The sequence below is a fragment of the Mixophyes fleayi genome, chromosome 10, assembly GCF_038048845.1.
Source record: "Mixophyes fleayi isolate aMixFle1 chromosome 10, aMixFle1.hap1, whole genome shotgun sequence".
NCBI classification, from domain to species: Eukaryota; Metazoa; Chordata; class Amphibia; order Anura; family Limnodynastidae; genus Mixophyes; species Mixophyes fleayi.
The window spans coordinates 102,140,625-102,166,696 of NC_134411.1; the positions used below are offsets into that span (position 1 = coordinate 102,140,625).

General features: G+C 39.2%; 1 long non-coding RNA gene across 2 annotated transcripts in view; it reads right to left on the reverse strand.

Annotated features, from left to right (window-relative positions):
* The window catches only part of LOC142104586 (uncharacterized), a 165,314-nt gene that overhangs the window by 95,506 nt on the left and 43,736 nt on the right, over window positions 1-26,072 (reverse strand). For both annotated transcript variants that reach the window (XR_012679605.1, XR_012679604.1), the window contains exons 3-5: window positions 10,768-10,882; window positions 10,142-10,172; window positions 8,594-8,633 (exon numbers count right to left, since the gene is read on the reverse strand). This is a non-coding gene — a long non-coding RNA (uncharacterized LOC142104586). The remainder of the gene's footprint in view (window positions 1-8,593; window positions 8,634-10,141; window positions 10,173-10,767; window positions 10,883-26,072) is intronic.

The following is a 26,072-nucleotide window of genomic DNA, read 5'->3' on the forward strand; positions in this document are numbered from 1 at the left end:
CCGCTCTGCTCTCACAGACAATACTGCAGGAAACATCCAATACTATGTGAAATATAAAGTCACAAAAGAACACATAAAAAATAAACTATTTCATTAAAGTCACCTGTTAATAATATAGGGCCTGATTCATTAAGGAACTTAGGCAAGAAATTTCTTATTTAAGTCTCCTGGACAAAACCATGTTACAATGCAAGGGGTGCAAATTAGTTTTCTATGTTGCACATAAGTTAAATACTGGCTGTTCTTTCATGTAGCACACAAATACTTGATAGCTTATTTGTACAGTGAAATTTAAAGTTGATATTTGTGTGCTACATGAAAAAACAGACAGTATTTAACTTATGTGCAACATAGAAAACTAATTTTCACACCTTGTGTTGTAACATGGTTTTGTCCAGGAGACTTAAGTAAGAAATTTCTTGCCCACGTTTCTTAATGAATCAGGCCCATAGTCATTATTGACAAAACATGAAAAAATAAAATTAAGTTTTGTTTTCTTTCCATAAAGAGAGGGTGCCGAAGCCATTTCATTTGCTGATTTCTCTGTGACATCACTGCAGTGACATCGTGAGGACGTCGCCCAGCATAGGGCGGGGCTGGAACATCATCATCATTTATTTATATAGCGCCAGCAGATTCCGTAGCGCATTAAAATTGGGAACTAACATTAATAAAACAATACTGGGTAATACATACAGACAGAGAGGTAAGTGGGCCCTGCTCGCAAGCTTACAGTCTTTCCGGGGCCCCCGGTAGTAGATCTGAGAAAAGCAGTTTACACTGAAACTTTTAGTGTTAGAAAAAGAAGGAACCGAGAAAATAATTCAGGATCTCCCCATAATCAGACTATGATTAATGAAGAGAAATGAAAAAGAGCAAAATAAATTAAATAAACAAAAATATTAAGACACAATATACATATATAAATATATATATATATATATATATATATATATATATATATATATATATATATATATATATATATATATATATATAAAATTACTATTTTTTTTTTTTATTTCAAATATTCTTTTTGTATCCAGCGTAAAACAATGCATAATTTACTTTGGTAAACAAAATCAATTAAATAATATAAACGATAGGGCTTTGCAATTTCTCACAGGCTTTTTTAACATCTAAAAACTGTTGTTCTTATTTAAGACTTCCACCCGATAGTAGGACTATAAATCTCAGCGTAAGACTTACACTTTATACAAGCGAGAAGATACAATGTTTCAGTTGTATATAAGTATTATAGTTTTTGCTTGAATCATCAGCTGATTACTTTGTAGCCGCCCCGCGCCTCTCACAGCCCTCGCTGCGACGGGCATCGATATGACTACACTTTGAGTTTGGCTCCAGAGCTTCTAAACTATCGTCAAAAGATTTTTCCCTAAATCCTAAATGTATATCCCCCCAGCATCTGAGAGCTCAGCAGTTCTACATTTACGTAGCCTTGTATACAGTGCACTGCAAGCAGACCCCAGGAAACACACCCGCGGACGCCACAGAGCTTACATTCCATGACAATATTTACATGCTCTCCACGTTTTATGGCTGTTCAATGGGTCAGTGGTATAAAGTTCTGCTGTGTCCAGGATTACTTACAGGTGTGTAACTGGCAACACAAGAGTTAAACAGCTGTGTGATTTTTCAAGGAGAAATATCATAGAATATGATGCTTTACTATGTTGTGTAAATGTAATTATATATTGCAAATGATTTAAATATGAATACACAGTTTTTATTATAAATGTGTTCCCTACGCTCCCTCCTCTTCACCTGCTATTGATCCATGAGCAGATTTTAGCCAGTGACTAGATCTTCACACAAAACCCCGAAGCCTGGTGATCTTTGTGCTGGAGCGGTCACCTTGCAGGAATGGTGGGACCAGCCCTCAATCATCATCATCATTTATTTATATAGCGCCACTGATTCCGCAGCGCTGTACAGAGAACTCATTCACATCAGTCACTGCCCCATTGGAGCTTACAGTCTAAATTCCCTAACACACACACACACAGACAGACAGACAGACAGAGACTAGGGTCAATTTTGATAGCAGCCAATTAACCTACTAGTATGATTTTGGCGTGTGGGAGGAAACCGGAGCACCCGGAGGAAACCCACGCTAACACAGGGAGAACATACAAACTCCACACAGATAAGGCTATGGTCGGGAATTGAACTCATGACCCCAGTGCTGTGAGGCAGTAGTGCTAACCACTAAGCCACCGTGCTGCCCAGGAGTTAGTATAGATATATGCACATTTTTTTATGTAGATATATCATAGAAATCCCCTTTAAGGATTGAAGTAGTTTATTTTGGGATAAACGTGGCCCAAAGCTGGTCCCCACCAACAACTCTCTAATGTGAGGACCTGACATCTACTGTAACCAAACATTACTCCGATGGACACCATTCTCCAAACAGACTACTTGTGAGGGCAAGAAACACCTGGAACACTCCCCGTTGTTTATGACGGACTCTGGAACCAATTTTTAAAGATCGTTTTCCTGTCTTAGTAGACTGTGTACTTTGGCTCCTCTCCAGGACCACGCACTACAAGCCCATTAGGCTGAGATCCAACAGCCTCAAGAAACGACTCCCCTTAATGGTGAGCATCAGCAGCGATCGGAAATATCTCTACAGAGCCTTGTTCTCAACCTCCCAGATGGATTTCCACCCCTAACCACAATGGGTTCCTTAATTCGGACCCTTCCTAGGAAATGAAGGTCATGTGACTACAATTTTCATGCTGCAAACCTATAAATTAATCGAGCAGCTTCCACTTCTGTATTGTTGTGTGAGAGGCAGGTTTGGTATCGGTAGATGATGGGGAGTGCTGGTCTTCTATTGCCAATTGGAGGTTCCTGAGGTACTTCTTGGTTAGTTCTCAATGTAAAACCACATAGATGTACGACCCAATATAGGGGCTCTCATTGTGTAGAGTTAGGACCACCCTATTAGCAGAAGCGCATTGACGTGGCGGGTGGCTTATCATGCATTTGCAAATGTTTGTAACCGAGAATTCTGCAATTTATGGACAATTAGAAATTAGCTCTTTTACTAGTTCCCAGCACTGGGGGATTTTCTCAGATATAGGCAAACCCCAGAAATTGATGTTGTTGTATCTGACCACCAGTCCGTCATTGCCTGAGAGAATCGTCTTTCCTCTGTGAGGTATGCCACACACACGTTCTATGGAAATCTGCTTGATAGGATATTATTGGGCCGTCTCAGCCTCTGAAACATATGTTAGATCATTTTGAAGAACAGCCCTAAGTGAGTCATGCAGCCATTAGCCACGCTGTACGAAGAGGGAGGTTAAATGGATAAAACAGCATGCATACGTACACTCTGACCTCGCCGTGTTGTTTCTCATCTGAATTCAGACACGATGCTTTAATCTGTTGCAGTTTCCTATGCTGGGAGCTGGGCTGCTGAAGACACAGTCTATAGTATGAGACAAGTCTACTATCGGCCCAAAGATGGTAAGATGGGCACACTACGAGCCTGTAATTAGGATTTTGGGGCTGTGAAGTAAGAGTGACATGAACTTGGAATACAGATAGTTTAAGGCTTGGACCTGTCAATCTCATAAAATCCGACTAATATCTGTATATCTAATTGAAGAAGGTAATTTATTAATACTTCTAGATCTGAATTTTTGGCTTCATTAAGCCCCTCATTACCACCCACATGCCCCACTGCCGTGGCGCTTACAACTAATCCGATTTCTATACGCTGACATGTTCCTGAAGGAATTACCTCCAACAGATACATCTAAAAAAAGTAATAATGTTACGTATAAAAAAAATAATTGAAGAAACATAAGAAAAAAATGTTACATTGATAAAACAAGGTTCAGCTGGGACCCCCTGAATTTCTGCACCTTCTCTATGTGGTCTTTCCATACATTGAGGCATGAGCACTGCTACGTCTCGTGTTGGTGAGATATATAATCTATATTTGTGTCCATTGACTTGGACCAATTTGTGCATCCATTATGTCTCCTCATCGGCAATTCCTCAGCTCATTACAACCCTATTTATAATACATTGATTTTTATAAGATGATTTGACCTTTCGTCAGGTCTTAAATAACTTATGAAATTAATGGACACACTTTCTGTCTTTATTTCAAGTGCAGAACAGACTGGTCCAAATCCATTGCTTTGTATCGTTAACCATGGGTTAGACACATCTTGTACTCATAGGTTGAGCAAACAAAACTCTATGATGTATCTGCTTACATCACTCAATTCTGTATCTTTTAAAAGATTGCAACTTTATCTAGTTGATTGATAGTGTCAATATAGGTGGATACCCCGAGATGGTCAGCTCCACTGTGTCTTGCTGTTGGGTCCATTTTTATAGTTAATAAAATTAACTTTGATATATGTGATTTTTTTTTTTTTCATTTTGTTTTTATCTGAAGAACAGCAAGACTTCAAGCCTGTGCTGGTAGCCTTTAGATTGTGCTCCGCGTTACAGGACGTTGATCGTACACAGAGCAACCGCTCCTGGAATCCTCCGATTACGATGCCTCAGAATTTAACAGATAAATCACAGTTAACAAACCTGGGACTTGTACAGTGTTTTTCAGGCATATTTCTGCTCTAGAAACAGAGCAGAGGAACATTCCTCGCCCGTCACAAATGATTGGAAAATATTTTCTTAGACCAGACAGGTATTTCTGATTCGCTTCATCGAAAATAATTTTTACTAAACCATCAATTATTGTAAATGTTTCCAGCATTTAATGGTAAATGGTTTTAGCAGGTTGGAAATGGCTATAGGGATATATGGTGCACGTAATATGGACATTGGCGTAGTGGAAGAGTTAACATTATGCATGGTGTGTGGACAAGGCTTATTATGCTGTAATAGTGAATAGTTTGCATGTGCAACACAGCAAAGATAGCAAATTTAGTGATCTCTGATTGGCTGGAGCTGTAACAAGAGCGGGTCCACCAATGAGGTGCGTTAAGAACCTCATCTCAGACGACATTAAAGGGTCTCACCTCACCTCCTAACATGCCTCTTCCTCTGTCGTCCCAGCGGCTACGCGACGTACGGGACAGGGTGCCATCCGCCATCTTTGCAGAGGGAAGTTTCCTTAGAGGTCTTTAGAGAGGAGTAGACAGGTAAACTCCTAATTAAATAAATGAGCAGACAAAATTAATAATCTTCACTGTCCACGTTGTTAATGGTTTAAATGTAAATAAATTTGCAACATCTACGTTATAGCTGAAAAGAGTGAAAACGCTTCTTCAATTATACGACCACTTTCTGCCCAACCCCATTATATATTTAAACATTTCTAAAATCCCCATTTATATCTTAAATTAGTCATGAGAGTGAGAGAACTGTGCTTATTATGTATCGCTACTGTTTGTATTTAATGCACACTTAGGAAAGCGCTTGGCCGCAGTCAGCAAGAAATGGCCTCGATCCGCTCAGAATCACCCCCGCAGAGGCCAACGTCTCAGCCTACCAATCCTCGCACTTACCCCTAGCACGGGCGCATCACATGACAAAATAGCAGCTGGTTTGCACTTTTGCATATCTGTAATTCATCATCATGGACATCACTGAGGCACGAGGCATGGACACATTGTGTCTTTTCTAATTGGAAAAACCCCAAAACAAAAACAGCACATAGTTATCTGACAATAGCAAATGAAACAACAGGATTTGTTATTTTGTGGATTCACTGAAATGAACCAAATCTGTCAGTTTATGATGGTGCAACAAACATCACTCAGCCTTTGAAGCTGTTCCTGGGATTCTCAAGTATAATTACCAGGTGATCCCGCTTGTAGTATTATCAGTGGTATCATGATATCAGCACAGAATGAGACACTAAGGAATACACGGTTCTCTTTCTGAACTCTTTCCTTTCCAGCACAGCTCAGGAATGTCCGATCTGTAAAGCAGCTCCGAGCGGCTAGTTCCTCTGAGCTACCAGAGCCGTCTCAGGTGCGGTTTACCATGTATCATCCTGACTCTGTTTTAAACATGGAAAATGTCACCGGTGACTCAGAGGGAAGATGTGATTCTTATCTAGCGTCGTGTAATTTCCAGCGTGAACATTTCTGAACCGTTGCCATATCCTGTTAAAGAACCCTGGAGCTCACTTCTGACAAGGCCATGTCTATTTTGAATCTTTATTCAGAAGTTTTCTGAAGGCTCAGCAAATCGGACGGTAGATCTGAGGGACTTGGCTGTCTCTCCAGGCGGTGGCGAAGGACGCATATCAATGAAACTTGGGCTCCACCATCCGGAAGTCAACCCAATGGCTTCTCAATCATACATGGCGTTTGTATATATTACAGTGTTTAGATCTTTCAGGGCTTCCTCCGTTTCTTGTCATGAATTCGGTCCCTTTAGAAGCCAACGCAATTAGAGGACGTACTTAGGACCATTCTACTGCAAAATAAACACAGACTGCAGGAAAACACAGGTTGGGGCTACAAAGGGCTCAGTGCGATCTTTTTTGGGAAGAGACAGATATGTAAGTGGAAATGACATTGTCGCCCCTTCATATCTTCCTCTAATTGATTTGGCAGTCGCTTCAAAAGTCAAGTTGCAAAACACAAAGTATTCATATGAACACCTTGATCGTTCGATGTTTGATCCCAATCCAGTGTTAGATTTTGTGCAGGAATGGAGAACTTTCAGCACTGAATTATTATCCAAAAATACCCCATGGTGCTCTGCAAGTTGCAGTAAGAATTAAACAACTGACTGAAGAATTAAGGGGTCTTCAAAACACCCCACTAATGTATGTTGTACGCCTCAGATAGCTGCAAATAAAACTGCAAGATTACCATAGGTGATGTGAGTGAGTTCTCTGTACAGCGCTGCGGAATCAGTGGCGCTATATAAATAAATGGTGATGATGATGATGATATAGTCAAATCCATCAACTCTTAATTTCTCACATTTTATCCAGAATTAGGACAAAAAACCCCCTCATCAAACCATACCCAGTTACCTCAAATCCTTTCCGAATTTAAAGTGAATCTGTCGGCTACAGAGAGCGGAGGCGGCCATCTTGTTGGTCAAATAATCCACCTGATCATTTCACTAGTAAATAGTTACATCACTGAACCATAACCCAGGAAGTGCTTCCTGCCTTAGTGATATCACTGTGCTTTGGTAAACTGTATTCTTATAAATAAAGTTGCGCTAAACAACATGGCTTCTATCACTGTAACAATAGAACAGCTACACATTAAAATGACAAATTGGATTGTAACATGGACCAACATTAAAGAATCCTGAAGAGCATAAGAATTATGTTTATGAAAAAAAATAACCAGTTTTAAAGCTTTCACATTAGAGCTTTCGTGAAAGAAACATTAAATGTTTTTCTTGCATAGTCAATCCCAAAAATATATACTTTTACACCAGTTTTATATTGATCCAACATATAGGTAAAGATCTGATAGCCTTGGCAGCTGGGATTTCCTATTTTTTGGACGGAATCGCGCAATTGTATTATATTCATCCTCTTTTACGCATATACAATTACAGTCCATGTAATTCTGAAGTTATGTTGCGAACTTAAACTCTGGATGCACAATACAAATTACTCATGTACTAAACTACTCATTGAAAAGTAGAAATAAACAGATTACATAGCGTAACTTGCTTTACCTTTTATTCTCTTAATAAGATGCCTTTTCAAAGCACAATAGTAGAACGATGACTCAGGATATATTAATGCTTTTTGGGTAAAGTAACAATTAAAATGCAATCATTTATTTTTCTACTGGTAGAAAGTTTGTCAACCTTTCTGCAATTAATATCTCTCTTCCAAACCATTGCCCAGACTGTGCTTTTATTTCTATCCAAATGAAACGAAGGAAGCCTGTTAAGGTTAAACCAGGATATTTTCAACCATTTCCTATCATTTATGTATTAACCTATGTGCCAAGAATTCAATTTATGCAAAAAGTGGTCACATGGAACTTAGGCAAATTCAGGAACGTGACATCTGTGTTTAGGACAAACCGTAATTTTTGCAAATAAATGGTTCGAGTCCTTATATTTTCATTAGCGTCATTTCAGCAATCAGTCTTGTAGCGTCTTAAAATATTCAAACATAGTTTTCCATCATAAGTCAGGAGTCCATTTTTAGATAAACACTCATTATTATATTAGCTATATGTCAGATTAAAACATGCATTAACTCATTGCTGTGAATTTAAGAAAAATTTCAAATTTTAACCAAATCCAAGCAAAATTAATTTAGTTACAAGATGCCAAAACTGTGCAATGTTCTCCTATGAACATGACCCAGCTGTGTAGTATTTATAGTGTTACACTCTATTGTTGAAGAGAAGATTTAAACAAAGAATTTGTCATTTTGTTTCCACTGGGAGACTGCAGAGTTCTGTGCTAGTTCTCCCGGCTTAGATCAGCCAAGATCTGTGTGTTGTGTTTTCTATTTTCTCCTTGACAGTAGCGAACTGATCTTATGGCTCGATTCTGGCGGAAGATAGGACTAAGCAAATTTAGGGAATGTTTCTCCTCTAGCCTAAGCCAGGCACAGTGCAATGACAGCCGTAACACTTACCAGAAGCGAAGACCACTGCACAGACATGGCACTGCCCACCCTGAAAGTTAGAAAAAGGTAAAGTTTATTTTTGTAATATTGTTTTGTCTAACCATTAAACAGCCTTTCCCCAGACCACCAGGTAAGTCGCAGAGATTTTATTCACTGTGATGTACAATTTACCTTTGTTAAGCAAAAGATGCCTGAGGTTTTCATCCCCCCCCCCCCCCCCCATCTTTCTTTTTAGGAAACCGGTTTCATATGTTTATAAATGAAAAAAGTTAAACCACTAATCTACTTAGTCATTTAACAGTCATTCACAAGTCGTTTTCACATTCTCTCTCTCTCTCTCTCAGCGCTCCATGCAAGTGATCGATTATCAGCCAGCAAAACGGCCGCGAGGTAGCTGGGTAATTATTTTATTTGGACACCTGTTTGGTGCTTTGCGCTGATGAAAAGCACGACTCAAAACAAACAGTAAACATTGATTTCACTACTGTTTTAGGGGCTTGGAATGGGAAACAGAGGATTCTTGTTCCCCTCCATAAAAGAAATAATTTATGTGGCAAAGTTCAGTGCAGAGGTCATCAACGCAGGATATCAACAGGTTCACATGAGATGTAGCATCATCGTTATTATAATATGAATAGTATAACAAACTACATTTTATATTTATATTACTGTCCATCATTTAAAATTTGCAAATTGTATTTTTTTATATTCTATGTTTAACATAGCTGTAAAATGATGTTTTCTTGTTGTTAAAGGAAAATAAATAAATATCATCTTAAATGTAACTGTGTATCTGTCCTAATCATATAAATAAAACAGATATACACAGTGCACAATTATTATCCAATAAAACATTTCAGCTATGATTAAACTAATCCAATATATATATATATATATATATATATATATATATATATATATATATATATATATATATATATATATATATATATAAAACCCCTATATATCTGCCAACATGTCTATCTATATATATATATGTATATATATATATATATATATATATATATATATATATATATATATATATATATATATATATATATATATATTCATATATTCATTCATAATATATATAATAAAAGATAAAAGATAAAATAGCAGAAAGAGCATGATGCATTTAATTATCTGTCTATTACTATTAATATAATATATAGTTGTATATTTATAAAATGAAAATAATCTCCTTAAGTGTTAAGAAACAACTTTTCAAGAGATAAGAAGAAATCCGTGCAAAATATTTATTAATTAATAGTAAAAATAAATAAATTGGCAATTGGTCTAGGATATTACGGAATAAACACATCACATCAGTCATTATATATTGCAGCATCTCTTGGTGTGAAACAAGGGATAAAGAAGGAGCAGAGAAGCTGGCCAGTTCCTTTATAAATGTGAGCGATAACAAATCACTGTGAGTATATTATAACTTTGTATAAACCCAATGTTGGCGTCCTTTCCAGGAGGACACCTGGAAGATGTAAATCAGGAGTATGGTAAACATTTCACATCAGAATATATGACAGACACTGTACTCACCGGCCTGTGTTCCACAGTATGGAAAGAGGTTCTACAGGAAACCAAAAATCAATAAATCAGAGGGATGAACCTTTGCTAATAAACACAACCTTTCTAAGGAGAGGAAAAAAGCTAACATTTTTGGAAAAGAACATAGGGAAGGATTATTTCTAAAAACTCAAGAAAAACATATTTGTACTCGATTAAAGGTGAATAATGATCAGCTGTACAAAAAAATTACTAATTTAATTATTAATGCCACATTTTATTTACTTATTTAAGACAAAATAGATCTTTTAGGGTTTGCAATTTTTATTATTACTAATGTTAAGTACTTGCAAGTGTTAAGTACTTTTTCTGCAATATTGGAATTTTTTACATGAATAGCTATGTTAATTATAGGATTACATTTTATATATTCTATATACTATACATTTTTAAAACATTCATTAAAAGTTGAACATACCTTTTTATCTATATTACTGTAGAACGGAGTTTCAAAACAATAATTTTTGCAATGTAAAATGCATATGAAGATTATTTCACAACTGGAAAAAAAATTATGTTTACAGTACTACAAAATATTTTTAGAGCCTGTAAACGTCTACAGGTATTAAGCAAGATTTATACCTGCTAAATCTTCTCACCTGTCAATGTTTACTCAATCCTGTGCAAACAAATCGTTGTCCAATATATCATCTATTGTTGCCTTTAGCAGTAGGTTTATTCATTTAATGCGATTTTCATGCAATATCTACTTTTCTTTTCCATTTAGTGATTATTGTTGTAGAAAATAAAAGAATGGAAAAAAAAAAATTAGTTTAGATAATCTGCATTTGTACTAATTTAATGGAACATTCAGAAAATATTCACACAGAAAGAAAGCTAGTTATATTTACACACAATGCCAAATTTATTGTTAAACTTAATAACCAAATATGGTCACAATATATTTATATATTTTTTGTTGTTGCAATGAATGAATGAATGAAGCGGGGGGGGGGGGTTATAGATAAACAAACAAAAAAACTGTGACTTGTTAAAAATAGCTGATTCTTATAATATTTGATGATGATATTATTTTTACCATGTAAATCCAGGGTTTAATTCTACAATGTAATACAATACTGAGCTGTTGAAGACAAGGTTCATTCATTAACAGTTTATAGCATTTTGCTATAAAAGTGCAATTAAAAAACTATATAGCTTTTAATAGGTTATTCTTAAAAAGTGAACCAGAGCCAGCGATGGAGCAGGGCTGGAGGATTTAGTTCTGCTGGGAAAGGACACATTCTAGGTGGCCCATATGTCTCCTATCTACTGTCAAACGTGGTGTTCCTGCAGCATGACGCACAGCGTCGGCATCTACAGAACTACAGTACAGAACATATTTCTGTATTTATGTCACAGAACCTTTACGTGACATTTTTCCTGAGCGGTTAAACGAAAAATTAAGAGCTGTGATGTGGTCTCATCTTCATACTGCAAAACCTTCCATGTATTAAATAAATGTAAAATAAATAATAAAAGGTCTCATTGCCTTTACTAAGGCTCCTTTCATCTCGTAAATATTTTCATTTATTTTTGCAATGTTGGCTAAGTATAGGAAAATATACTTTTCTACGCTCCTGTTCTGCAGTTACAATATATTAAAAGTCTGCAGTGGCAAATGCCACAGTATACACAGAACTGTACAACGGGACATTTTAAGCAAATGGACCACATGATACATTTGGGGTTTTTCCCCCGACAAAACAATGTATTTTTACACAAGAGGTCACATGGATTTTTATTCTGTGTAAGTGCATTAGCCTTGAGCTAATGCAGTCATTTTAGAAGCAAATTAAGATTAACATAAAACGTTCAAAAATTCTGAAACAAAAGATGAGGACACCAATGTGTCAGGCCAAAATATTCACCCCATACTTCTTATATACGTAAAATTAACGGCCAAGCTGACGAACGACCTGATCTCAAAGTGTGCGGGAAGTTTGCAGAGAAGCTACGATTATATATATATATATATATATATATATATATATATATCTATTTGTGTTCAATGTATTTATTTGTTACCTAACCAGGGTCTGCAAGAGGTGAAAGCTATGATAATATTAAATGATCTTACAATTGTGATAGAATTTCTGTTTTGAAACTAGACAAACCAATATAAAACATTTTTTTTTTAAATTATTATAATTTATCAATTTTACATACGGGATCAATGTCTATCAAAACCCTAAAAATATATTTTTTAATCTTATGTTAATGGCATGGCTGACGATACACAAATGTACAGCCATAATATATTTTTTGTTAAGAAAAGACACTAGTGGGAGATTCTCCAGTGCTCTATGAATGGAGAACAATACAGGAATACACACCGAGAAAGAGTCTGGGTCCAAGAGCTGACGAAAACCTCTGTTCGTCACTTATATACAATTGGGCTATGGCATGATTCCCCCCCCCCAAAAAAAAATAGGACACCCTCTGGCAATACTAAACTTTAAGTCAAAATGGGGTTATGAATCCCTATTTTCAGTCCCTGCTATTATATCCACTTTTGTAAACATTTTTAAAGAACATGGATAATGTTCCAGTAACAAATGTTGACCGTCAACAAAGTGTTATATAGTTGTCAGTAAAATATATTTTCAATGATTGGCAGCACTAAGTAACAATCATTACCTGTCATCAGATGGGTTAGCCAGCGTCATCAGATGCCCCGAAAATCCAGGGACAGTCATTTTACTATTGGAGTGTGGAGCTAGTATATATGCTTGCCATTAAAATACATGCAACAGCAACCAATCAGATTGATTATTTCATCCATCTATTACAAGCTATATGTGATTATTATCTAACCTAATTTCTTGTACCAGGTTTGTCATTTTTAAAATTTGCCCAAAGATACAATTTATACCACATAGAAAACACACAGAAGGCGGTATCTGCGAAAAATGCTCACAAGTGCAGATCTACCCAAAAACCAGAGCAACCAATTAGCAATTAGCTCTCATATGTCTCGTGCAGATTAGACAATGAAAGCACATTTCTGATTGGTTGCTAGGATTGTAGCACAGATTAGCACCTTTGGGCAATGTTAGTAGATACCCTTCATTATCTGTAGACTTCTCTACCTAAAATGCGCGAAAACGTTCTATATTTTTACATGAATTCAGTTTTCCTCAGTGCTGTACACAGAATTTTAGGCACAGATTTTCCCGCCCGCTATCTATGTTTTGCAGTCTGTGACACCAGAACAGTGATTTGTCCAAGGGTACAAAGAGCTGACACTCAGCAAGTTTTCAGCAAGTCTCCAAGTGTCATCGTTAAGAGAACAACCAGTGGCCTTGTTTGTCTGCATGGTCATCGTGTTGTGTGCTCTTGTGAGTCCCACTTAAGTATGACTAATTACCACTAAATTGCTTCACTCAACTCCCACAAACAGCAGAGGAAGTAAAACCTCTGAGTCACCAGTGACTGTATCGTGACGTCTACGTCAGCGCTGGTAAAATGGCGATTTCAGGACTGAAAGATCAGCGGTGTCAGACCTGTAAGGTACAGCTCAGAGATTAGACCACCCAGTCCTTGTGTGATAATGTCCTGAACTCCCCAGTGTTCTACTAACAGACATCTTGGTAACAAAGCCTAAGAATCCCGGTTTGATCAGGATAGTTGTAAGCGTGCGAGCAGGGTCCTCTTACCTCTCTGTATGTATTACCCAGCATTGTTTTATTACTGTTTGTTCCCGATTTTAAAGCGCTACGGAATCTGCTGGCGCTATATAAATAAATGTTGATGATGATGTTAGTTACCTTCATTATTTTATTTATCGATTATTCATATAGCGGCCATGTATCGTATTTGGCGCAAAAATTATGGCGTTGTCCTCTTATATTACCAACAAAATTAACGTGACCATTACCGGTCTATTGGTAAAAAAATTACATTTTGGAGATGATTGCTGTCAGCCTGTGCGTGGCCATCTTTCAACCGTACTTTACGGACCCCAGTTATAGCGCAAATGTGGGATCTGATCAAATATGGTCGCAAAAAGTCACTTAATTTGAAGGAAAATAATTATTCCCCAATGGATAATAAGATGATGTGCACCAGTTTATTCATTTTCTTGTTGTGTTATGAAAAACAATATTCAAATCGCTCCTCTGCAGCGGCCAATGGTCATTTGTTCAAAGAGCTGCGGCATTGTTCCAGCAAAGTAACAAACTGATCCGCGATGGCGGCTGCAGGCTGCGTTCTATTGTAGGGAGTAATGGAGAGGGGGCGAGAGCTCAGATTACTGCAGAAGGTTTTCAAAATCTATGGATACATCATCTGAATTCTCCATCTCACAAGGAGGTTATATGTGTCCTTGTAGAACGCAGCCGCTGTACGGCTCTGCTCATGTCTGTGCCACCTTATAAATAAAAGATAGTAATAATAATAATAATTTGAAAATCAAATCATCATCGATTGGGGATCTTGGATAAAAACAAATGTGTGGTCTTCCTAGGACTGTGGTGGGTATCAGACCGTCCACAGATCGCAGACAGCCGTCAAAACACTCCCACGTAACCCCCTTAAAGGATGGATCTTCTTTTGTTATGTCTGCTCCAAAGTTGTCGTAGCCCGAGCGTGGCACATTCACAGTCTGGCTGGAGGGGCTGTTCCAACGCTCTGATGTCACAATGCACAATATAGAGCACGGTGGATCAGTGGTTAGCACTTCTGTCTCACAGCACTGGGGTCATGAGTTCAATTCCCGTCCATGGCCTTATCTGTGAGGAGTTTGTACGTTCTCTCTGTGTTTGCGTGGGTTTCCTCCGGGTGCTCCGGTTTCCTCCCAACACTCCAAAAACATACTGGTAGGTTAATTGGCTGGTATCAAGTTTGACCCTAGTCTCTGTGTGTGTGTGTGTGTGTGTGTTAGGAAATTTAGACTGTAAGCCCCAATGGGGCAGGGACTGATGTGAATGAGTTCTCTGTACAGCGCTGCGGGATCAGTGGCGTTATATAAATAAATGGTGATGATGATAGTGATGATAGAGCGCACATTACTCTATAGAGCGTTTCCCTGTGTGGCCCAAGTTCAGATGTCCTCTGATATTTATTATGTCTTATGACGCTATGATACACCCACATAGATCCGTATATCTAAACATAAGGCCAAGTGGTAGAAAGCCCACGACTAACGCAGATTGACTCTGTCTATCGTTCACTGCTAGTCCTCACTTTGCGTATTAAAACCGCGTTTGCTATTGTCATGTAAATGTGAACAGTGGCAATTGTTACTTTACAAACTATAAAAAAATATATATTTGTGAATGTTACAGAACACTGGTTTGTATGTGATGTTTCCATGTAGTTATTACTTGTGATAATTGGATATGTTATATGTTAGGTGAAGTTTTTTGAAGTTAGGTGAAGTGTACAGAGAATCAAGAGATATGAAGGGCACGATATTTGCCCCCCTATCTTTACCACATTCATACAGCTCCCTGTTCCCTACTCTCACGTGAATTGTTCCACATGTATGTATTTGCCTGGTGACCTGTACTGCTGTTTGTATCCCCTTCCTGTGTGTGTGGACTAGATCACAGAGAAGCAATCAATGAGCAAAACAATGTAGGAGAGTTCAGTACTGCCTGCGCTGCTTACAAAAGCCGTTAAAATTAACATTATTATGAAAGAAATCATTTAGACAAATGCATTGGTACCATACATTGTGTTTAGAGCTATTGCCATTCAAAAGAATGACCAGATGACTTTATATAAACTTTTATATCAATAATCACTAATAAACCTCTTCTGATTTTCTGAAATGTTTGGAGTGTGCTTTTGTTTGGCAGTCTTTCTTTTCACTTTATATATTGTTAAAAAGTTTGTGTGCAGTGTGCCTTATTTTAATTTCAAAGTGTGCCTTACCTTATTTTAATTTCAAATTTTAATTGAGTGATTCCTTTCCCCCTGCGAGGGGATTCCCTATGTGTCTCCCTTTGTTTGTAATTTCTTTCCCCCTTTCTTTTTTTTTCTGTACCCCATATATCTTTGAAAAAGTTGAATAAAAAATATTGATGCAAAAAAAAAAAAAAAGTTTGTGTGCAAATGCAGTTATTACCGCATGGCAATTTGGGGTGATAACACCCAGTTGTATACCTCATCAGGCAAGCTGTACTTATAGTACGCATGTGATGTTTATATAAGTATAAACTCCAGTCATTAATTCATTATTATTTAGACACAGAGCTGCTTAGTTAAATATCCATATAAGTTACAGAAGGACCAGAATTGTGCCATAAATATTTCAGCAATCTCACTCAGCCCGTGATTCAGTAAGATTTCAATCACAGCTATCAGGACCAGAGCAATAATTCTGATATATATTACACACTTATAAGTATCCGACTTGTCATTTTATTAGCAAACAAGTCAATATGCTGTTTAGACTGGAACTGCGGTGCAAAGATTAGCACTTATTCTATATCACATTTGTATATATTCACTTCCTCTACCTTAGATAATGAACGTGTGATATTTATATTAATCTGTATGTTTGACATTCCTCCCTCATTAACCCCGCTACACCTGGAAGGGTTAATCCGTTCAGACAGCAAAGTCTAGAAGATAAAGGCTCTGTTTTAATTTTGCAAAAAGGCTTGTCTTAAAATGTATAAATCTAATAATTTGTAACAGCTTATGATGATTTGCTTATCACATTATTTACATAATTTCATGTTACAAAAAATGTTTTTTTCTCTAAAGAGAACAGACACATATGCACCAACATATTTCTTAGTATTCTACCTGTAAAGGTTTTTGTCACCTACAGATGACTTCAACGTATTGACTTGTGCATGCAACTTTTACTAGTTACATTGCCATCCTGGTCTGTGCTTTTCAACCATGTCCTCCTATCATCATTAGCAAAACCACAGAGATAATGTGCTGTCACTCTTAGATGACAACATGATGACGTGTGCAAGGTCAAAACAGCTTTCCATGATCCCGACTACAACTCACAAGCTCCGCCAATGGACCGGGAGTTGTATTCCACCAGCGAGACGACGGGATATTTAGTGCCATATAATATACAGCTATGTGTATGAGCACTTAACCGATACTTTTCTTTGGCAGACAATGAAATAAAGGGGTAATTAGCACTGAGTGAGTGTAAACAAGGTCTTGCCCTAAACGAGGTTGATGTTGTGTTGATTATGAGGCATCGGTTGGGAATTTTGTTTTGCAAAACAAAGCTCTGGTTACTTTCCTCCATAACAATCTGGCAGGGACAAGTTACAACCACTAAAATGGCACTTTCATGGGATGGGCGGGAAACATCTCTGTACCCACAGAAGTCCTGAGCACACAAGAATAAAGATTAAAAGGATTCTTGTCTTCACTTCACTTATAGTTTATCCCTTCATCACCAGACCAACACAATAAAGCATGTTGTCTTGTTACACAGAGCAATCAGCGGAGGGTGGTGATAGGAGATTAGAGGGAAGACTTTGTGTGGGAAGTAAGAGATTCCCTTCATCAGGTGACAAAGGTTTCTGTCCCACATCAACGTGGTGAGAGTTCTGGAATCTCCAGGAATCAACTGTAATTATCAGGTGACATTGTTGTCATGTTGTGACATTCTCTAGTCAATCACCCAACGTAATCCTCAGCTTTACTGCTCAGCTCTGCAAAATCTTCTTTCATATCGTCCTCTCTCTTTTCCTGATTTCTCTTTCTACCCTTCTACCCGTCTTCTTCTCCACCAGCAGCATCGCTGGTAGAGGAAGTGAGTGGGAAATAGCGGGCGGATTTTCCACATCAGTTCCTGCCCCCACTGCTGTCTAAGGGGCAGATTCAATTCGGCGCGAGGTGTCTCTGGAACCTGCACGGAGGAATCTCGCGTCAGAGATTTTACAGGAATCTTCGCCCACAGAGGTGTGTAGCAAAGTGAGCAGAGATTCCTACCGTAATGGCCGTCAATGTTCACAGCGGACAACGTGGTGATGTCATCGCGAAACTTCGCCCACAATTGATTCTCCCCCTAAAAGTTCTATTTATGACCAATCGCATTTTAGTAAACGTTAATTATCATTTCTTATCGCAATGATATCTGCGTCTCTCATCCACACTCGTTACATCCTCCCATTCCCGGTTACAGGACTTTTTTTGGGCTGCACCCACTCTATGGAATTCCCTCCCTCGCACAATATGACTCTCCTCTGGTCTACAAGCTTTCAAGCGCTCTCTGAAAACCCACCTCTTCAGACAAGCTTATAATATTCCTCAACCACCCTCTTAACCTCACTACATTACCCTATTACCACCCGTTATACAACTACCCCCTGACCAACATTGTTGTGTGACAGGATCATTTAGCTTATGAGTCACTTTTACCTTTGCAGTCTGGCTGGGCCGACTGCAAAATGTAATTTTAACCTCATGTATCAAACTCCCATTGTCCCATAGATTGTAAGCTTGCGAGCAGGGACTTCTCACCTCTTTGTCTGTTTTACCCAGTTTGTTTATTAGTTTACTATGGTTGTCCCCAATTGTAAAGCGCTACGCACATACTGTGCAGCCGCCGGCAGCCTTAGAAGTCGGAAAGGGGGCGGGGCCTAAATCGGCCCCCCTACATCGCCCCGGGTATAGCAATTTCCTATATCCGCCCTTGTCGTAATCACTGATGGACTTTGCCCAATTTGCGATGAGAAGAGCAGGGAGCCCTCTGGGGAGGAATCCGATGAGCAATCTTCTGCAACGCTTCTCCATAGCATAGAACGGCTAACGACATCTTCCAAATTTCGGAGCTTGGTAACACAAGCATTTTAGCAGCACACATAGGCATTTTAATCCTCTGACAATTGCAGATTTTGGGAGATTTACTGCAATAAAAATCTCTTCGGAGGTTCATAAACATTCCCCTTTATTTCGGAACACAAATGCACACACTAGGGTCCAATAGTAAACACAAGATGCAACCAAAATTTGTGTTTTACTCCAATAAAGTAAAAGGTAATTATTACTCACTTTGATCAACACAATGGAAAATATATTTTGACTATAGTTCCACAATAACTTCAGCTCCAACGACCTAACTAAGTCAACCGATGGAAACTAAAATTGCTGCCTTATTAGAACTACACTAGTTTTGTTTTTAAAAATAGACCACCGCGCAGTTAGACTAACTCGGTGGAAGCCGGGCAGACGTCCTGCCAGTCGCTCGCAGTTCATGAGATGTCTCTTCGGCGAAACAAACAGTTTTCATTTTTCAAGGTGGTGTTAAGAGATTGATTAATTAGCACCATGTTCCCCGAGTGTGCCGGCCGCTTGTTGAAATCCTGGGAGGAGAACGCCGTCAAGCCAAGAGGTGATTGAAGAGGCAGCTGGTGCGGAGGTAACTCGCTGCTTCTACAGAAAATCTAAACAGTGTTTGATCAGGGTACAGCGCTGTCGGTCAGTGGATTAAAGAAACACAAACTGACATCAAGAATTCCACACAAAAAAAGAACTTCATGAATAAGGGAACAGTCACTCATTTTGGATAATAACTGATGAGCGAGTGTCTCTTCCTTGGGGTACTTCTGATCTTAGAAATCTTAGCGCACACTCTTGTTACCCTCAGAGTATTGTGCAAGGGGTAAGTGTACAGTTGATTTAGGCTACCTCTAACTCCCCACCTTCCCCAGAGGAGACCCAAAAAGATGTCTAATAAATGACAACGTTTATTCCAAATAAAGTAGATGGACATCTATTATAGTAAATTAGGATGAGTCTAGCATTTGTTTTACGTTGGGGCGATGTAGCCGTTGTAAACACGATTTTTGTATTCTCACCTTCCCAACTAGGCTTCATTACTAGAAATGCCCCTATTGTCCATTTATTAAAAATGTTCTCTGTGAAAGTTAAGATGAATTCAAGTTTCAAATGTGTTTCTTTTTGTCAAGTGTACAAATGGAGTCCAGTTAATCTCCTGGTCTATATTGTTAACCTGAAAGAACTTGTTCACCTTTAGACAACCCCTCTCTGCAACCAATTCCGTGTAGCACATAGGAAGGATACCCCAACGGGACCACAGGGCACAGTACCCACCCATCAGAACGTGTTGACGGGAAGAGGCGGGGCTCAGCACTTCTCCCATTTTATGAAATCAAGCTGCTAGCATCGGGGGTGTGGTCTGAATGCCACACCTTATTGGATGGCAGCAGCTCCTGTCCAATCAGATCCCGCATTCAATGCACACCATCTCGTATTACGCAGCCCAGTCCCAACGTGTTGGAAAGTGATATTCAATCAATCTCCAAACCTCCCCATATCTCTCTCTCAATGGACAACACAGAGCTTTCCTCTTTTCCTCATTCCCACTGCCTGGGCATCATCCTTGTCTCCACCCGCTCCTTCACCCCTCTCCCAAACCTCCCACTATCGCCTTCAGAGCATCACCAGGATTAGGCTGTCCCATACCCTTGGCGCTATCACCAAGTCTTACCCCCCCTCATTACACCCCGCCTCAACTACTGCAACCTTCCCCATCACCCATCTCTTCCCAATTCCATCCATCCCTGACACTACAGCAGTACGGTGGCTCAGTGGTTAGCACTTCTGCCTCACAGCACTGGGGTCATGAGTTCGATTCCCAACCATGGCTTTATCTGTGAGGAGTTTGTATGTTCTCCCCGTGTTTGCGTGGGTTTCCTCCGGGTGCTCCGGTTACCTCCCACACTCCAAAAACATACTGGTAGGTTAATTGGTTGCTAACAAATTGACCCTCTCTCTCTGTGTATATATTAGGGAATTTAGACTGTAAGCTCCAATGGAGCAAGGACTGATGTGAGTGCGTCCTCTGTACAGCGCTGCGGAATTAGTGGCGCTATATAAATTAATGGTGATTATGATGATTGTCTGTGTCACTCTCTCTTGTCTCAGTTTACCTTTTCCATTAGATTGTAAGCTCTCATGAGCAGGACCCTCCTTTCGATTGTCTTCCGGCCTTCTTGCACCTTGTGCGTCCTTATCTCTGGTCTACCACATGTTCGTTGCATCCTGTCGTACATTGTTGCTGTAGGGCGCTGCAGACTTTTCTGGCGCCTTATAAATAAATAATTATAATAATATGAGGTGACAGAGTGAGAAGAAGACTTGGCGAAGCTTGCGGTGTGGACTGCCCCTTTCATACGTTGATTGCCCACTCTAAGCCTTAACGCCAACGACTTGAAATGGGTCTGTGAGAATATACACGGACCCTCCAAAAAACCTGCTGTGTTTAATCCTCAAAGCTTAAGCCAGGACGGTCTAATCACCGTTATTTATAGTTCGCATACGATGCGATAGACGGAACTGATTTTCTCTACAGTCAACATTCAAAATGTTTTCTTTGGCGGTTCCGTAACCTAAACATCGTGGCTTTGAATTTACGGGTTTGTGTCACTGAGCTTCCCGGCGGGATAAGAGTTAAAGCATCATGTGACAATGTGTTCGCTGACACTTGTCATAAACGGGGAATTCATCCAAAAAGCTCCTTTAGCTCACACACAAAAAAAAAAAGACTTAGAAATGAAATCCATTGGGGAGTGCGTTTCCTGCATCTTAATGACCCGTTATACATATCCGGTAATTAGCCAGCAGGAAACAGTCCCTCTGGAGGTTGCAAATACTATTAAAAAACATTGTGAAATAAGCATAATGCTATTTGCATTGTTTTCTATATTTAGAGGGTATTTTGAACGTTTTAATAATAACCTCCAGTTTGTTAGAATCTTACAGAACATAATAATGTGATAATATTATACTGATAAGAAACATGACGCTATACACGCAGTCCTTGGATTGTGTATATATTCATACCTGGGAGAAAATGTATCAAGCTGAGAGTTTTCCAGTGGGTTTGTCAAGTGGAGATGTTGCCAATAGCAACCAATCAGATTCTAGCTATTATTATGTAGAGTAATGTAGTAATTTATGTAAATAAATGATAGCTAGAATCTGATTGGTTTTTCAAACCCGCAGGAAAACTCTCAGCTTGATACATTTACCCCCTGGACTCATAACTCCTATTACACATTGTCCAATAAACAAAAATTCCTTATTTCCAAGTTTAATAAACAGCTAATAAATGTATCAGAATCAGTTAAATGAAATGCACAGCGGCCCCTCACGTCCCATTAAAATAAGTTCATTATAAACGCAGCGTCAGACTACATAGGGCCTAATTCATTTTTGGAAGCAAACTGCGTGCAACTTGCGTTTAAAAATAAAGAACACGAGACTTGTGCGTAGTTCTTCTGACCGTATTCGAATCCAAGTGAATCTCAAGAAACATTTCCATTTGAATCTGGGTTTAAAGTACGTTCTGCCTAAACGTTACTAGTCGTACGTAGACAGAACAGACTGCAGTATACGTACAAGCCTCCGTGCAATATACAGTCACATCAGAACACATACAAAAAAAATGATGTTATAAAATAAATATATAACATTACAACAGTATAATCAATAATAAAAATATGGATAGTAAAAAGATATAGCTTTTTTTACATTAAAAACATAAGTCTAACTTACTTGCATACAGTATCTAGTGGCAGGATATGTGTAGTGTTTAATACAAAGACTATGCCGTGTTAGTCGCCCTGTAGCCTGTGCAAATGACACGGCTGAAACAAGCGTACGTACAAGAAACCCGGGACTTGAATCTGCCGCATCTGGGCCGGCGCGGCCTTAGCGCGCCTTTATTTAACAGCCCCGCCCCTTCCCAGGTGACGTGTGTGGCCGTGTCACCGGATGGACGCTACGAGCAATGACACATAAGAGTTCTGCTCTAGGGTCCTCCAGCTCGGCTGTATGTACCTCAAAGGGTGACTAGGCAGATGCCTATGGCCACACTGTTCAGGGGCATTTATAATGATGTAGGGCTATTTTGTTTTATTTTTGATTTCTTCATCAATCTTCTATAGTTTTTACAATATAATACCAAGGTAGAGGGGTGTAGGGAATAAGACCACGAAAATGTGGGGTACACAATTCCTAATTTATTGATATAACTCTAAATATGACCCTGGTGCCCTTGTAGATGATTCCTCATGTAACAGTCTTCTGTTATGCTCACATCATACAATAAACCACATAAACAGCCGGAAGGACCCCCAAGTAATGTTTAGCCTCATATAATGTACAAATTAAATGTAATTTATGAACTGCGATATTCGTTCTGTCCAAATGCTCCTATATCTCAGCCCCGGACATTTCTGGATCTTGTAGAATTTTCTCCTACGTTTGAGGGATTGTGTGGGGGATCTATATTCCGATATAATCTGCTGAAATATCTATTTCCACCACTTTAGGACACAGAGGTCTGCCTTTCTCCCCTGACCTCCTGAAGTGCTGCCATTAGCAGCAGGCCGGCAGATCTCTGCTGTAATTTAGGGAGCAGGGTGGTATCTTTCTGCCGAATGCTTGTGGATTCCATCAAGATGACACACACGATAAACCAACAGTTGCCAGATCTCAGCTGGCTATAAACCTTCCTACCTCAACAAAAGCTTTTTTACAGACCCCCCCCCCCCCCCCCCCAATAAAAACAGTTACAGATCCCAGCATAAATCAGTGCTGGTACCCACTGGAACCACTAACGAGGGTGGTTAAATGTTAAAAATGCTATTTGAAGACCAATAAATAGGACCGAGCCCTACCTCAGTCAGAACTCCCATGTCACTGAATAATACAGAAACTCCAATAATAGTTACATTAAATCACACAGGTCCTTCCATGGTCCCAGCGCTGTGAGGCTGCACTGCTGACCACTGTGCCGCTGTACTTTATCACCACTGGGCACCTATTTGTCCCAGATAAATGCAGTGGGAGTCGGACAGACAGGAATTAGCAGCAGGGTGCATACAGTGGGCACAGGATAAAGAGGCAGCAAGTTTTGGGAGGGCAACAAAAATGGAATTAATTTAAAAACATAAATTTTCCTCTTCTTATTATTTTTGTCCCGCAAGTGGGAATACTGGGGGGGGGGACACACGGAAAGCGCCGAGTCACATGACGTGTCTGTCTGCAGAGCGCAATGAGCGATGGGGAGAGCGCGGGTGTGGTATAACGCCCCGTACCCCGTATCGGCCACTGAGAGCGTGTATAAGGGGTGAGAGTGGCGCTAGCCGACAGCAGACTGGACTCTCCTCTGAGTACACACTTACCAATTACTGTATGAGTCCTGCCTCTGGTATGTTGTATTTATAGATAGGAGAATGAGAAGACAAGAAGGGGGAGATTCAAATTGCCGAAAAAGTGTCCCACGGACCTTCCAGAGACTCTTCGAGACGAGGTTTTGTTAGAGGTGCGTGGAAAAATGAGCAGAGATTTCTAGCGTAATTGCTGACAATGTGCGCGGTGCGATGTCCGCCAAATACTTAATACTATTGATGAATCCCGGACGTAACACAACATGTTGCTACAAATAGTATTAGTGCAATTATGTCCAGGCAACTTACGGCCCACCAGCTACTGGGGAACAACAAGTCCCAGAATGCACCGGCAGCGAGGCTAGCTGCCACCGACACAATCTCACGTTAGGATTTTTCTTTTCTTTATTTTTTTATGGGCAAATGGGAGAAGATGGAGCATCTTTCTCTGAACACTGGTATTTATTATAGAGACCTATTCCTGTCATCCCCCATTAAGCCCTTTGATGTCTTTAAAGTTCAAGTTAGCAACTTGTCCAGAGAACTATTGGAGGTCTTAGATGGAAGGAGGATATTCTGTTCTATTAAAAGTCTTTATTTAGGATGTAAAAATCTCCTTTCTTAGGCTTTAACATAAGAATAAGCGGAGGTGGACAATATAATGGCGGAATAATGTTATAGAATATTAAGGGCACAGAAGGACCATCTAAAGACAAGTGAGTGTAAAATTCCCATTCCTCCTCTTTTACGGAACATTCCCAAATTATAAAGGAGGTGTAAGAGGGACATGTTCTGGCCTCTGACTCACGTCACAGTGGGCGGGGTTATTTAGCTGCAGTCAAAAATAACAGCAGGATCGGGACTAGACAAGAGTCAAAAATTATTAAGTACCTGAAAAATCAAACTTCTGAAATAAACAGCAGTCATAAAATATCGGAAATCTGTTTATAAAGTTGAATTAGAAGATGTTAATTTGTGCTGTTCAGCATGAATTAATTTAGTCACCCATATCAGTGGAAAACAACATAAACAAGTTAATAAAATAAGGTCCTCGCTGGGCATGGTTTAATATATTATGTTTTCTTACATAATGCATTTTCAAAATGAATGATACCATACATAGAACAGGCTGTTTACTGGGTACATGAAGACAAGTGGCTTTGTCAATCATAGTAGTTTGCTGCCAATAACAAGATGAAGAAATACATTATCTGAGTTGTTCCTGTTGCAAAATCTTTATCTCTGCTCAGTGTCCTCACTATGTATTTGTAACATTGTAACACTGTATATAAAACACTTTCAGTTAAAAGGCAATTTTGCAGCCTAAACGCTAAATACCCGGTCCTGTAGGCGGACATAAGGGTGGTAACATTACACAGAGCCACGTTTTTAGGTGCTGTGATGAACCACACTTTGCATATGGCCACGGTTTGCTCCCTCTGGGTCAGACGATGACCAGGAGGTCATCAGACAACCAAATTGGCCACTCTTGGCACATCAGATCCAATCCAACCAAGATGTGATCCAATCAGACTCCTGGGGCCACATATGGTACAATAACCATTTAAATTGTATATTATCAAACATACTTATAAATACAACCAGGTTAATATTACACATTGACTTAATATGTAACATTTTATGATGTCTTATTGGAGTACAGTCAACCGGGTCATGTGATCTTCACAGGCAGCTAATTAGTTGAAGTTGTGTGATGGCGCAGATGATTCGTATCTACCTCCTCCCTGCACAATATCAGGGAACTTACGTCCCAC